Below are 16579 nucleotides of genomic sequence, written 5' to 3' on the forward strand. Positions count from 1 at the left end.
TACAACAACCTTTTGTTCCAGATTATAAAGCACTAGAGTGATGTAGTTACAGTATGTAGTTGACAGGTTCATAATGAGACTTGTTAGCGAGGTCTCGATTTAGTTTACGTCTGGTATAAAATACAATATTGACCGTTTAGGAGCTGATTTAAAGACTAATCACTTGGCTTTATAATGCTTTTTTATGCAACTTAGAATGGAAAACAAATTGCCGGCCCATCTGATGGAAAGCGGTAACCGTCGCCTATAGACGTGAGTAGTACCATGGTCATAACAGAGTATATTGTTGCGCTCATGCGTTGCTATTCCTGAGGACTCAGGATTCCTGAGGAGTCCTTAGGAATGGCAACGCATGAGAATAGAACACCTAAGTCTTCAGTGAGGACTCAGGTGTTATTCCTCTGTACCCTGTAAACTCATACCATATCCCACTCTTCAAACCGAAACACAACCACGCAAACACAACTGCTTTACGGTTGAAACACGAATGGGACAGAGGTACCCGAGCAATCAATCGACTTTTGTACAAAGTCTCCCTCTGGTAAAATGTTGATGCTGCTGCAAACATTGTGGATGCACTATAGAAACGTGACGAAATAAATGACGAGGAATGAAATGAAATGAATGTGACAAAAGAAGGCCTACACTGTGAGCGCTATGTTTACGACTTAATAACACAATTAGTAGCAATAACAAGGCAGACGAAGAGAATGACTACGTAGCCCAATGGTCATACCCGAAGAGTTCCGAACGCCGTCTCGCTTATCTGTGACGATGCAAGTACCTACAGCTCGCACACAGCGGGTCGAGGCACGCTATCAGACACATGCTCGCGTCGCAATCGCTCATGACTAAGTTTCACGAATTGATTCCGAAACTAGTCGAGCTTTTTCGATCTAATCACACGTAAGTTTAACCGGTATTTATTAAACTAAACCATAAAAAAAAATACAATCTAATTGAATAGAAAACCTCCTTTTTTGAAGTCGATTTAAAAGCAAACATACTTTCCCTATATGCTTGTTCATAATGCATGCAGGAGCGGCAAGGGGCACGCGTGACTCCGCAAAATGCAGGCTCACATTAGCTTCTTGCAACAAGAACCCTCATACAGTCTTGTATGTTTTATATATTTACCACTTATAAAAACATTGTCTACTTATGAAAATCATATATAATGAAATAATAATCATTCATTATATATAATCATATATATAATGAATGAATGAATATAATGAATTTACTGTATTCATAAAATTCCCTCTTACTATGTCTGAGACTTCATCCGAAAGTTTGTTTTTTCAGAATATTACATATTTGCTAAAATTTGCTTGACGATTTAAAACAGCTTATAAAAAATCTATTTGAATAAAGATTAGGTGCTTCTATTCTATTCTTTTTAAACGGTTTTTTAAACGGTTTTATTTAGCTCGACCTGTACGGTATTTATTTATTTGGGTCAAAATTAGAAATTGGAATTTAAGCACCTTCCCGTTGTCAGATTGATCTGAAATTTGGTACACACATTTAATTTAGATGACAATACAATATAATAAAATCAATAACATTATAAATCTAAGATGGCCGCCGATACAAAATGGCGGATTACATATTTTTCCTTAACCCCCGCAATATGGGTATCAAATGAAAGGGCTACACTAGTAAAACACGATGATTATGTCAAAATTTTAAATTCAAGATGGACGCCGTTCCAATATGGCGGGCTAGGTACATATTTATCTATCTATCTATCTATCTATCTATATTTTTCCACAACCACCACAATATGGGTATCAAATAATAGGACTACACTGAGACACCCAGACACTAGACACTCGGACACTAGACACTCAGACGCTAGACCCTCAGACACTAGACACTCAGACACTCAGACCCTAGACACACAGACACTAGACACTCGGATACAAGACACTCAGACATTAGACACTCGGACACTAGACACTCAGACACTAGACACTCGACACTCGACACTCGACACTCGACACTCAGACACTAAACACCAGACACAAGACACTCAGACACTCGACACTCAGACACTAGACACTAGACACTCGTCACTAGACACTCGACACTCGACACTCGACACTCGACACTCAGACACTAAACACTAGACATTAGACACTCAGACACTCGACACTCAGACACTAGACACTCGACACTCGACACTCGCCACTCAGATACTAAACACTAGACATTAGACACTCAGACATCCAGACACTAGACACTCAGACACTGGACACTCGGATACAAGACACTCAGACACTAGACTCTCAGACACTTGACACTCAGACACCCAGACACTAGACACTCTGACACTCGACACTCGACACCCGACACTCGACATTTGACACTCGACACTCAGACACTAAACACTAGACACTAGACACTAGACACTCAGACACTCGACACTCAGACACTAGACACTCGACACTCGACACTCGACACTCAAATACTAAACACTAGACACTAGACACTCCGACACTCGGATATAAGACACTCAGACACTAGACTCTCAGACACTTGACACTCAGACACCCAGACACTAGACACTCAGACACTAGACACTCGAAACTCGACACTCGACACTTGACACTCGACACTCGACACTAGACACTCAGACGCTAGGCCCCTCTGAAATCATACCTATAGCAGAGCATATCTTATACTTTGGTAGATCATGAGCTCGGCGTTCGCTGGTGAAGCCGTAACGGCTGGTTATTGATGGTCAAAACCTCCAGTTACGATTATAGTAAGTCGATTCAGCGGACCCTGGACTCCGGAGCTATGAGGTTTCGGATGCGACCGGGATAAACCGCTAGGATGATGATGATGACGATTATAATAAGTCGATGCAATCCACACTTAGTATAGTAGAAAGTAATACAGAAATAGTTAATGGGCCCCACGTTTTTATTTTAGTCTAATATGCCTAAAAGCTATTCTGCCTAGTACTAAAATATTTCTGAACTAGAAGGTCAAAATACCTACTTGTTATAGTGCGGGCTGCTTAGTTTACCTACCAAGCAAACCCTGGTGTTAGTGTTCTCTCATGAACTGCCTTTCGGCCGCTGACATGGTTCATGTTATGACAACCACTACCATCAGAGATATTAATGACCGAGATCACCTACGTAGGTTGATAGGTAAGTAACTATTTATTTATTTTGTAGTTTTCAGTGCACATAAAATAAAACCGTTTAACTTAAAAGTTTTTTTACCGATTTTTATTTTCTTGTTTTTAGTATTTAGTGAAATTGTTTACCGAATATTCCTCATTCTATTTAATTCATTCAGTGCATCATTATTACATGGTTTCTTACCTGATAATTTAGTACAATCTAATTCCTCAATACATAGCCCTTCCAGAGACTTGACTCGACTTAGAGCCACGTATGCTTGTCCTTCCTCAAACCATTTTGAGCCCAAATATACTACTGCATGGTCGACGGTGCTGCCCTGCATTTTATGGACGGTGAATGCTCATGACAAAACTAAGGGCAACATCCTTTTTTCAGCCGTACCATAATTGAATTTTGCTGGAAACTGTATGGCTTTAGGGTAAATAACGTGCATGCCGTCTGTGCCAAAGTCAATTAAAACTGATGATATATCTGTTTCGTACATTTGGGTTCGACGGAACTGAGGCCAAAAAGGTGTCTGAGTGTCAAGTGTCTGAGAGTCTAGTGTCAGAGTGTCTTGTATCCGAGTGTCCAGTGTCTGAGTGTCTAGTGTCTAGTGTTTAGTATCTGAGTGTCGAGTGTCGAGTGAGTGTCTGAGTGTAGTGTCTGAGTGTCGAGTGTCTAGTGTCTAGTGTCTAGTGTCTAGTGTTTAGTGTCTGAGTGTCGAGTGTCGAGTGTCGACTGTCGAGTGTCGAGTGTCTAGTGTCTAGTGTCTGAGTGTCTAGTGTCTGAGTGTCTAGTGTCTGAGTGTCTAGTGTCTGGGTGTCTGAGTGTCAAGTGTCTGAGAGTCTAGTGTCTGAGTGTCTTATATCCGAGTGTCGGAGTGTCTAGTGTCTAGTGTTTAGTATTTGAGTGTCGAGTGTCGAGTGTCGAGTGTCGAGTGTCGAGTGTCGAGTATCAAGTGTCGAGTGTCGAGTATCGAGTGTCGAGTGTCTAGTGTCAGAGTGTTTAGTGTCTGGGTGTCTGAGTGTCAAGTGTCTGAGAGTCTAGTGTCTGAGTGTCTTGTATCCGAGGGTCTAGTGTCTGAGTGTCTAGTGTCTGGGTGTCTGAGTGTCTAGTGTCTAAATGTCGAGTGTCGAGTGTCGAGTGTCAAGTGTCGAGTGTTGAGTGTCGAGTGTCTAGTGTCTGAGTGTCTAACGTCTGGGTGTCTGAGTGTCAAGTGTCTGAGAGTCTAGTGTCTGAGTGTCTTGTATCCGAGTGTCTAGTGTCTGAGTGTCTAGTGTCTGGGTGTCTGAGTGTCTAGTGTTTAATATTTGAGTGTCGAGTGTCGAGTGTCGAGTGTCGAGTGTCTAGTGTCTGAGTGTCGAGTGTCTGAGTGTCTAGTGTCTAGTGTTTAGTGTCGAGTGTCGAGTGTCGAGTGTCGAGTGTCTAGTGTCTAGTGTTTAGTGTCTGATTGTCGAGTGTCGAGTGTCGAGTGTCGGGTGTCGAGTGTCGAGTGTCGAGTGTCGAGTGTCGAGTGTCGAGTGTCGAGTGACTTCGAGTGTCGAGTGTCTGAGTGTCTAGTGTCTGGTGTTTAGTGTCTGAGTGTCGAGTGTCGAGTGTCAGAGTGTCTAGTGTCTGGGTGTCTGAGTGTCAAGTGTCTAGTGTTTAGTATCTGAGTGTCGAGTGTCGAGTGTCGAGTGTCGAGTGTCTAGTGTCTGAGTGACGAGTGTCTGAGTGTCTAGTGTCTAGTGTCTAGTGTTTAGTGTCTGAGTGTCGAGTGTCGAGTGTCGAGTGTCGAGTGTCTAGTGACGAGTGTCTAGTGTCTAGTGTCTGAGTGTCGAGTGTCTGAGTGTCTTGTGTCTAAGTGTCGAGTGTCGAGTGTCGAGTGTCGAGTGTCGAGTGTCGAGTGTCGAGTGTCGAGTGTCGAGTGTCGAGTGTCGAGTGTCGAGTGTCGAGTGTCGAGTGTCGAGTGTCGAGTGTCGAGTGTCGAGTGTCGAGTGTCAAGTGTCGAGTGTCGAGTGTCGAGTTTCGAGTGTCTAGTGTCTGAGTGTCTAGTGTCTGAGTGTCTGAGTGTCAAGTGTCTGAGAGTCTAGTGTCTGAGTGTCTTATATCCGAGTGTCGGAGTGTCTAGTGTCTAGTGTTTAGTATTTGAGTGTCGAGTGTCGAGTGTCGAGTGTCGAGTGTCGAGTGTCGAGTGTCTAGTGTCTGAGTGTCGAGTGTCTAAGTGTCTAGTGTCTAGTGTCTAGTGTTTAGTGTCGAGTGTCGAGTGTCGAGTGTCGATTGTCGGGTGTCGGGTGTCGAGTGTCGAGTGTCGAGTGTCGAGTGTCGAGTGTCGGGTGTCGGGTGTCGAGTGTCGAGTGTCGAGTGTCAAGTGTCAAGTGACGTCGAGTGTCGAGTGTCTGAGTGTCTAGTGTCTGGTGTTTAGTGTCTGAGTGTCGAGTGTCGAGTGACGTCGAGGGTCGAGTGTCTGAGTGTCTTGTGTCTGGTGTTTAGTGTCTGAGTGTCGAGTGTCGAGTGTCTGAGTGTCTAGTGTCTGAGTGTCTTGTATCCGAGTGTCTAGTGTCTGTGTGTCTAGGGTCTGAGGGTCTAGCGTCTGAGTGTCTAGTGTCGAGTGTCGAGTGTCAAGTGTCGAGTGTCGAGTTTCGAGTGTCTAGTGTCTGAGTGTCTAGTGTCTGGGTGTCTGAGTGTCAAGTGTCTGAGAGTCTAGTGTCTGAGTGTCTTATATCCGAGTGTCGGAGTGTCTAGTGTCTAGTGTTTAGTATTTGAGTGTCGAGTGTCGAGTGTCGAGTGTCTAGTGTCTGAGTGTCGAGTGTCTGAGTGTCTAGTGTCTAGTGTCTAGTGTTTAGTGTCTGAGTGTCGAGTGTCAAGTGTCGAGTGTCGGGTGTCGAGTGTCGAGTGTCAGAGTGTCTAGTGTCTGGGTGTCTGAGTGTCAAGTGTCTGAGAGTCTAGTGTCTGAGTGTCTTGTATCCGAGTGTCCAGTGTCTGAGTGTCTAGTGTCTGGATGTCTGAGTGTCTAGTGTCTAGTGTTTAGTATCTGAGTGGCGAGTGTCGAGTGTCGAGTGTCTAGTGTCTGAGTGTCGAGTGTCTGAGTGTCTAATGTCTAGTGTTTAGTGTCTGAGTGTCGAGTGTCGAGTGTCGAGTGTCGAGTGTCGAGTGTCGAGTGTCTAGTGACGAGTGTCTAGTGTCTAGTGTCTGAGTGTCGAGTGTCTGAGTGTCTTGTGTCTGGTGTTTAGTGTCTGAGTGTCGAGTGTCGAGTGTCTGGATGTCTGAGTGTCTAGTGTCCGAGTGTCTAATGTCTGAGTGTCTTGTATCCGAGTGTCTAGTGTCTGTGTGTCTAGGGTCTGAGTGTCTGAGTGTCTAGTGTCTGAGGGTCTAGCGTCTGAGTGTCTAGTGTCCGAGTGTCTAGTGTCTGGGTGTCTCAGTGTAGTCCTATTATTTGATACCCATATTGTGGTGGTTGTGGAAAAATATGTACCTAGCCCGCCATATTGGAACGGCGTCCATCTTGAATTTAAAATTTTGACATAATCATCGTGTTTTACTAGTGTAGCCCTTTCATTTGATACCCATATTGCGGGGGTTAAGGAAAAATATGTAATCCGCCATTTTGTATCGGCGGCCATCTTAGATTTATAATGTTATTGATTTTATTATATTGTATTGTCATCTAAATTAAATGTGTGTACCAAATTTCAGATCAATCTGACAACGGGAAGGTGCTTAAATTCCAATTTCTAATTTTGACCCAAATAAATAAATACCGTACAGGTCGAGCTAAATAAAACCGTTTAAAAATGATCTTATATATTAAAAACAAATATAGGAAATTAATACAAAACTGGTGGGGCGATACATTGACTTGGTGCGTGCAGCGTTAAATTAACAACTATTAAATTTCTTAGTTAACCAACAATTTTATTGCACATCACGCATGAACATAGATTTGGCTCCATACAATACACTAGTAAATTATGGCCAACTGTACTTACAATCAGAGGCAACTATAGTATGTTTTTTTATCTAAGAAACATTAAAATAGAATTTAATTATTAAATTTGTATTATCAAATGAACAAAAAATTTATAAATATATGTATATAATTAAATAGCTTCAATTAAATTATAAAAAAAACAAAACGTAATGGCAAGATACATCAACTTTTTAATTTAGACATGCATGCACCTTTACACGCACGCACGCACGCACGCACGCACGCACGCACGCACGCACTCACGCAAGGACGCATACGAGCATGCACGCAGTCAGTGCCACAAGTGAACAGAGGTGTCTCTCATATTTGAGCCGTGCTTAAGGTCGTTTTTTTGTATGTGCCTTCTTTTATCTCTTTTTACTATGTATGTATGTTGTTATTTGTGTGCTGTAAGTAATGCAAATAAATTATCTATCTATCTATATCTATGAAATTTAACTACACAGTAAAATCCCTAATATGTAAAAAAAACTAACAAAACTTTTGTAAGATAGAATAGAAATCCGCAATCTCGCAGGGACGGTGAAGCGACCAAATTAACTTATCTGTCCGCCATTCGATTTTATTACGACTAGTTCTTCTAAAGAGTTTGATAGAATCGTCATATACTCTGAATATATCTATGTATATAGTTATCAATATTACATCATCGTCATCATAATAGTCGTTAACTGTCCACTGCTGAAAATATGCCAGTAGTTGCCACGCTTGGCAGGTGGGATGGCAACCTCATTTAGCCTTTAGTGATGTTTTAAAAGGAACGCTCCTGCTCATTCCTCGATTATTAAATTTCCTCAGTCCCCGCTTACGAAACCCACGGAAAAGATAAATCATTACATGGAAGTACAAAACTAATCTTGATTCACTTTGATAATAAATAAAAACTGTTCGTATAAAATAAAAACAGCATATGAGCTATCTCAACATATAGATGTATACACAATTCTAATTCGTATCCAATTAATTAAGTTCCCCTTTTCATTATAATTATTTTTTAAATTAAATTTAACATATTTAATTAAAAATAATTTAATAAAATTCTTACACAAATAATTAACATAACTGATTAAAAAATTAGTTCAGAAATGTTACTGTACCGATGGTATCTACGAATGGTTAGATATATCCCCAGTGGGACTGTTTGAAAGCGGTCCCTCCCCAGGGATAACTGCTACGAAGAATTAAGAATGTTACGATAAACGACGCATTTTAAACTGAAAAAGAGACCGGTACTCCGATGGGAAATGTTTGAATGACAAATATAAGCTCTCTTCAATCACACTTAAGTACATCGCTTTGATGTTAAAAATTGCATAAAAAAAAAGAAATAATGATAAACTTAATTTTTTTTTTATTTATAATAAATAAATTACAATTATAATTTGAGATTAACAAATATAATTATATTTTTAATAACATTATAATTTATAATGTAATTTACAGTTAAAATTTGAAATAAAATTATTTATTAATAACATAAAATATTTCAAATTTAATAATGATTACGAATTTTTATTAATAAGATTAGAATTATTATTCCTATCACATGCTTTGTTGTTAGTAATGACAGTTATAACTTTAAAACTTCAAAGCTTGTATTTATCTTGTAACTATTTATCACGAGACTCATACTCATAGGTTCGTAAAAAGAAATAATTAAAAAATATTATTATTAAGTAAAATAATTATCAATAAAATTTAAAATAGAATTAATTAATTAAGAATTAAACTTAATTTATTTAATTTTATGATTATTGTTAATTACTTATTTATTAATAACTATAATAAATCATAAGTTTATAATAGACAACGTAATGTTATAAATAAAAAAGTCTTAACCATTTATTGACTTTCGTTTCCCAGATAACAAATAATTCCCGCCGCCAAGCAGCAAGATTGAAGACTTCATCTGTTCCTTTATCTGCACCTGGAGAGGTTGCTTTCGAGAATAATCTTTTTTTGTCAATTTTCTTCTTTGATAAAGATCTAAAATTAATCTGCTCGAACGAATTCTTTGTGCAATTATAATAAAACTCCACGTAAAAAGTTCGTTTAATCGCCAATTATTTTTTATTAATTAAAATAGCTTAATTAATTTTTAATGTCATCTTGATTTTTTTATAATATAATATTAAGTAAATAATTTAAATGCAATTAAATCTTAGTATTTTAAAATTTACAATAAATAATGTAAAATATTTTATTGTTTTACGTTAATTTTCACTTTACCGGAACATAATTTTCATTTTGTACCTTTTTTTTTTTGTAATAAAAATAATAATGTATTAAAATGAACGTACATAAGTGTTTAAATAAAAAAAATACTTTTATTATGCAAACGTGAAGTCTAGACTCTTTAAAATCTAGAAATCCTTCCGTTTATGACCGCGTCATATGCTACAGTCTCATTCGTCCATCGTAAAATTGGATTGCTTCCATAAAATTCTATAGTTCATATAAATCTTGAAATTATATTTAAACCTTTAAGCAAAACCATCGGTGTAAGTATATAGTTAATTCCTGAGACGCTTGACCCGATTCTGTGGTTCCACAGCAGGAATAAAGAATAATGTTTGCAGATAGTTTATTTGTTAGTTTAAATATATTATTGTTTATTTATACATTGTTTTTTATACTACTCTAGTGACAAACAATGTTATGGCCAATCTGATAGTGAACGGAGTTACCAAAACCTATGGGTGCTTGTAACACCAGGTATATTTAAGAAACCTTAATACGCCCTCTTTGTAAAACCCCATGCTGTTGTCTCTAGGGCAGTGTTTTTCAATCTTTTTCATGACGCGACCCCCTTATTATGTAAAAATATCTTGCGACCCCCTACTCTCCACGGTTTTGAATGTGATGATGATGAGACGATGATGTATTTATGGAAGTGTTGAATTTTCATTGCTTCGCGACCTTCCGCGACCCCCTTGTAAAGGCTCGGAGACAACCCAAGGAGTCGCGACCCACACTTTGAAAAACACTGCTCTAGGGAAAGCCTCGGCAGGAAGATTATTCTACAAACTAAGTGTTCGTGGGAGAAAGCGTCTCTGAAACCGTACTGTGCGTGACCATTCTGTTTCTAAGGTATGAGGATGACAACATTGATATTGTTTACCATATTTAGAATAAGGTGTACCACACCTGCATTATCTCCCAATCAACCAAGAGACCCAGAGGGAGACTGTGTACAAAAGTCGATTGCTTGGGTACCTCTGTCCCATTTGTGTTTCAACCGTGAAACAGTTGTGTTTGCATGGCTGTGTTTTGGTTTGAAGGGTGGGATATGGCGTGAATTTACTGGGTACAGAGGAATAACACCTGAGTCCTCAGGAATGGCAGCGCATGGGAGGTGACATGGGCGAAACAGTATACTCTGTTATGTCCATGGTACTGCTCATGTCTATAGGCGACGGTTACCACTTTCCATCAGGTGGACCGTCAGCTTGTTTGCCATTCTAAGTTGTATATAAAAAAAAAAACCTTTTATTTTGTAATACTGATTGTGAGCACTTAATGAAATTTAGAATTCATTTTATATGTTGTATCGGTGTTACCACATCAGGACAACTTAGATAATATCATGATACTGCAAGACCAGTCAGGGGATGAAAAAACAAAATTTTTGAATATTTGTTTTAGGAATTTTAGATTAGGTAGATTTATATGTATTCTGCGATTAACGTCGAAGGTCGCTAACAGGATACTTTTTAAATAATCAATCAGAAACTTTGAAAATTGTTAAATTGCTTTTGAATTGATTTTTGTGTGGGTGTCTGAGATAAATAATTCTATAACTCTTTGGTTTATTTATTTGAGGCAAACACTGCCAAATTTTCTACACCAAGTCTATTGATAATAACAATAATAATATAATAATGTATTTATTTATGTCTCCTCACAAACAACTTAAATTTACACATAGGTATTTAGGATAAAATTAAATTAAAATAATATGGAACTCTGCTGTGAGGAGCTGGTGTCTGTAATAGGTTAAGACCTGTAGTACAGATCACCAGGTCTAAGATAAAAACCTATAAGTGACTTTATTGTTGTTATTTTGTAGCTTTTTTTATGTAAATTATTCCTAGTTTTCTTTTTACAAATAAATAAATAAATAAGACAGATAATTACTATATTGTTATACTTCTTTAAGCAAAAATTTTTAACTCTTAACCTTTTCTTCTGTCGCGTATTCTTTTTTTTATACGACTTAGAATAGCAAACAAGCTGACGGCCCACCTGATGGAAAGTGGTAATCGTCGCTTATAGACATGAACAGTACTATGGACATAACAGAGTATACTGTTTCACCCATGATACCCCCCATGCGTTGCCATTCCTGAGTAGGTGTTATTCCTCAGTACCCAGTAAATTCACGCCATATTCCACCCTTCAAACCGAAACACAGCCATGCAAACACAACTGCTTTACGGTTGAAACACGAATGGGATAGAGGTACCCAAGCAATCGACTTTTGTACAAAGTCTCCCTCTGGTTCTACGAGGAGTGCTCAAAAGAACTTAATTCCCTTATTGAACCTTCCACTTTTTGATATCTTACCACGAGTATAGGCCAAAAACTGCATCCATGCATGGTAGACCGCTAATAAGTTTGCCGACTCTTACGTAAACAGTACCGTACAATAATATGGAATGGCATTTCCTGCGATTTGTATCCTTCATTCTATGATCTCGGATCCTTTAAACGTAGCGTGAAAAAATACTTATTAATCCAGCAAACAAGCATTTAGAGTGGTACGTTCTCTTTTTTAAAACTAGACATTCCAGCAGCAGTATTTCCGAACCGATACGACATTATAACCTTCAAGAGAAGAGCGGATTTCTTTTTAAAAGTCTGGCAGTACACCTGCAAAGCCTCTGGTGTTGCAGGTGATCTTGGACGGCGGTAATCACTTATCATCAAGTGAGCCGCGTGCTCGTTTGCCCCTTGTTTTATAGAAAAAATCGCTCAAAGATATAGGTTGAAACACGGTAAAATATTTTGAATCTCCTACACTAACCCCCCTCAAGGGTAACACCTATGTTAAATAGTGGTCGGTTAACTCTAACGTTAGTATAAATTTTAACCAAGTTTTTACCAACATTTAATTTCATATCATTGTAAAATCTATCACAACATAACTCAGTAATTTTTAGAATTGTAAACTTAACAATTATTTATACCAACATGGATAGTCTGCGACAATTCATAATCTATGCTTTCCGCCCGGTATACACTGCTTTCATGCATCGCTTGACTTATGATTTACTTTGCAAATACGGCCTTTAGGATATTGTTTTGTTTTCTTTATTAGTACAGCAAGGTTTATTGTTATCCAAATAATTTATGTTTGTTCCTCCTCCTACATAATATGTATGTAGTGGAGGTAAATCATTTATGCGACAAATTGAGATTATTCTGCGAGTCGCATGTTGCGGTATTTAACGAGAACACTGGTGTAGCTTGGAAAGGAGGGAAGTATAAGTGGTAATAGGTAATTTGATAGATATTATTATTAAACGGAATCTAATAGAGCAATTTACCTTGTAGTCCCCATTGTTTATACATGATGTTATTAAGATAAAATGAACAACATGTGTATTAATATTGTTTATGTATTATATATGTATTTCGTATGCATTATGTGTATGTTTTTTTATGCTACTTAGAATGGGAAACAAGCTGACTGCCTTTCTGATGGAAAGTGGTAACCGTCAACTATAGACGTGAGCAGTAGCATGGACATAACAGAGTATACTGTTTTGCCCATGATACCCCCCATGCGTTGCCATTCCCGAGGACTCAGGTGTTATTCCTCTGTACCCAGTAAACTCACGCCATATCCCACCCTTCAAACCGAAACACAGCCATGCAAACACAACTGCTTTACGGTTGAAACACGAATTGGACAGAGGTACCCAAGCAATCGACTTTTGTACAAAGTCTCCCTCTGGTAAAACCTAAAATATATTAACTTAAGAATGAATAAAAACTCTTTACTGTTCCATTAAAAAATAATATATATTGTAAAGATTAAAAGATAACTTTAGAAAAACGATGTCTAAGGTTAAGACTTAATAGGATCAGAATTGGGACCAAATAACTAATGTAATTACTAATATATCGCCGTCTGATCCCGGTATAGAATTGACCAACCCCTATAGCTGTCTTATGAAGAGACTAAGGAAACTGAATGATCAACAGATGAACAGCAGTGTCACTCTTAAAACATCACCAAAGCTTAACTGCGGTTGCCAAACAGCCTGCCAATTGCGACAACTATTTTCAAACCTCCAAAGGCCTATTGGGAGGCCAATGTTCAGTGGTGGCAGATATAAACTAATATATAAAAAAAAAAATCCAAAAAATCCAATAATAATTTATAAAACTTCTTTCAGACCAATATGTCTAGACAAATCCTCTTAAAGACTTAAAAGGACCTTCACAAAGTCGGTAATTAATTATTTAATTCATTTTAGGGATACATTCTTGGGACCATTGTAATGAGAGTAGGGTTTTGGGCAGATTATACGCACATTTGTCTATTTGGATATTGAATATTGACAGTCAGGCACTCGTGATTATTGGATTATTGGATTTTAAAAGGGGTCGAACCTAGAACCTATTTTTATACACGTGTTAAGCTTAGCTTTTGCACACAACTTCGTTCGCGTACTTTGAAAGGAGTGTAAAATGAAATCCGTGTGATCCCGGCTTAGAAGAGACAACCCCTTCCTTTCACATGGGTGACGTAAGAGGCGACTAAGGGAGGGCAAGGGATGGGCAAGAAAGTTCCTTTTAAAGCCTAACTGTGGATGACAATGGAATGGTAACCCCGCCTGAGGGAGACTTTGTACAAAAGTCGTTTGCTTGAGTACCTCTGTCCCATTCGTGTTTCAACCGTAAAGTAGTTGTGTTTGCATGGCTGTGTTTCAGTTAGAAGGGTGGGATATGGCGTGATTTTACAGGGTACAGAGGAATAACACCTGAGTCCTCAGGAATGGCAACAGGTATCATGGGCGAAACAGTATACTCTGTTATGTCAATGGTACTGCTCATCTCTATAGGCGACGGTTACCACTTTCCATCAGCTTGTTTGCCATTCTAAGTTGTATAAAAAAAAGCTATCGGTATACACTGGCGGGGCACCATTGAGAGATGACAGGTGAATATGAAAGCAGTTAGTCCACCGTGACGTATCCAACAATAAATCAATCAAGATAGTTTCCAGGGGAAACCACAAGGAGGTTGACCTGACAATTAGGCATTGGGACTACTAATCCCAATTACTAACAATCCCTTCTCCCTCCGCCTAACTGCGGTTGCCAATCCATTGGTCAAGCGTGGCAACTACTGGCAGAACTTCCCAAGGGCATGGCTTTTGTTCAGCAGTGGACAGTTAAAGGCTGACATGATGATGATGATGATGTAAAAATGGAGCATTAATCAGATGTTATGTTTGACCTTCAGAAAAAAAACTCTGTAAACCTAATCGATCTTGGTGCGATGCGGTTGCCAACCCGCCCGTCAATCGTGGCAACTACTGACACTCCCCTGTAAAAGGGGTATATTTAGCAGTGGACATTTAACGTCTGTTATAATAATGATGGTGAGTAACAAATATACAAACATACAAATACTTTTATAAAATTTCATATTGTTAGTAAGAATATAGGTTTAGTAATTTCAAATTAGAATTAATATAGTAGGAATCCTAACTAGGCAAATAAATCTCACACGTAAACATAGATATGTTGCAGTTAAAACTCTTAACCAGTCAAAAGTACTATTGACTAGCAAAATAAGACAAAAGTACTTTTGACTGCAAATTTGCGGTTAAAAGTACTTTTAACTGACGCTCTTAGTCAAACGTAGTTTTAACTGCAATAAAGCATCTACCGCCTGTACAATGGATTGTGCTGAGAATAATTGTTCAATATGATGCCCACAGCCACTTTCTACCATCATACGGCTCGCTATCGACAGGGAGTTCATCCTCATGTCCTACAGCCTCAATGGTCGCGTACTGCGCGGTTTCAAAGATGTTTCCTCCCATGAACACTCAGGTTGTGGAATGAGCTCCCTGCCGAGGTTTTCCCAAGAGACTACAGCATGGGGTTCTTCAAAAGGGAGGTAAAGAGGTTTCTTCAGGGTCGGCAACGCACGCGTAATACCTCTGGTATTGCAGGTGTTCATAGGCTACGGTAACCACTTGCCATTGGGTGGGCCGTATGTTTGTTTGCCATCTCAGTGGTATAAAAAAAACATTCAAAAGTACTATTAACTCGTTAGATGAAGAAAAAAAAGATATTTATTAAATGTGAAATAATTTATTAGGAAAAATTTGGCATTACAATCAATACAAATAAAACATACTAATCTAACCTAATCTAATTTTAGTGGGGGGAAAGGGATTGTTAGTAATGGAGACTAAAAATCCCATTGCTAGCAATATAGTCAACCAGGTCGACCTCCTCGCGGTTCCCCCTGGAAACTATCATGGTTAATTCCTGATGAATTCATCATGATGGGCTAACTGGCCTGTTTTCATTCTTATCTATCACCCTTCACTGGTGCTCCGCCAGCGTATCCCGTTAGCGCAGGCGGGGTTGCCATACCATTTTCATCCAACAAAAAAAAAAAATCTAATTTTAGTAAATTAGTTTAGGTCAGGAGTTTTTGAGAGTTTTCACTGATACAACCGGTCAAAACCACTTTTGAGGGGATCACTTAGTCAAAAGTAACTTTTAACCGTTTGCTTGAGTCAATAATAGTTTTTGTCAGAAGTACTTGTGAGAAAGACTCTATTTTCCGCGCTTAGCCTCTCATTTGGGCCGTTGTGCGTATGAAAGTCCTTTTGACTGATTTTGCTAGTCAATAGTACTTTTGACTGGTTAAGAGTTTTGACTACAACAGATATATTAATTAGAATTTAAATTCGTAATAAAGAGCAATTATGTTACGCGACAATTCAACATTCATGACATGAAAGTGAAATTTTAATTAGAATGAAGGGATTATTTCGATTATTAAAACTATTCAGATGTTACAGAATAAAATGTACTTAATTACAAAATAAATTCACGAACAAATAAATTAATAAGCCAAAGCGTGCTTCTGTTTGATTAATTATTTCTAATTATTAATTCGGTTTTAATTAATAAACTCTTTAATAGTTGTAATATTGACTGTTTGTTATAAAGGAAAATAGTAGTTGTTTAATTTTTTTTTTTTATATAACTTAGAATGGCAAACAAGCTGACGGTCCACCTGATGGTAAGTGGTAACCGTCGCCTATAGACATGAGCAGTATCATGGACATAACAAAGTATACTGTTTCGCCCATGATACCCCCCATGCGTTGCCATTCCTGAGGATTCAGGTGTTATTCCTATTATTATTACGTCGGTCTGATTGTTTCAAAATATTTATTTTGAAAGAAACAATTATTGTATATCTA

This window comes from Galleria mellonella, unplaced genomic scaffold (assembly GCF_026898425.1).
Source record: "Galleria mellonella isolate WM207_F2 unplaced genomic scaffold, CSIRO_AGI_GalMel_v1 utg59, whole genome shotgun sequence".
NCBI lineage: Eukaryota > Metazoa > Arthropoda > Insecta > Lepidoptera > Pyralidae > Galleria > Galleria mellonella.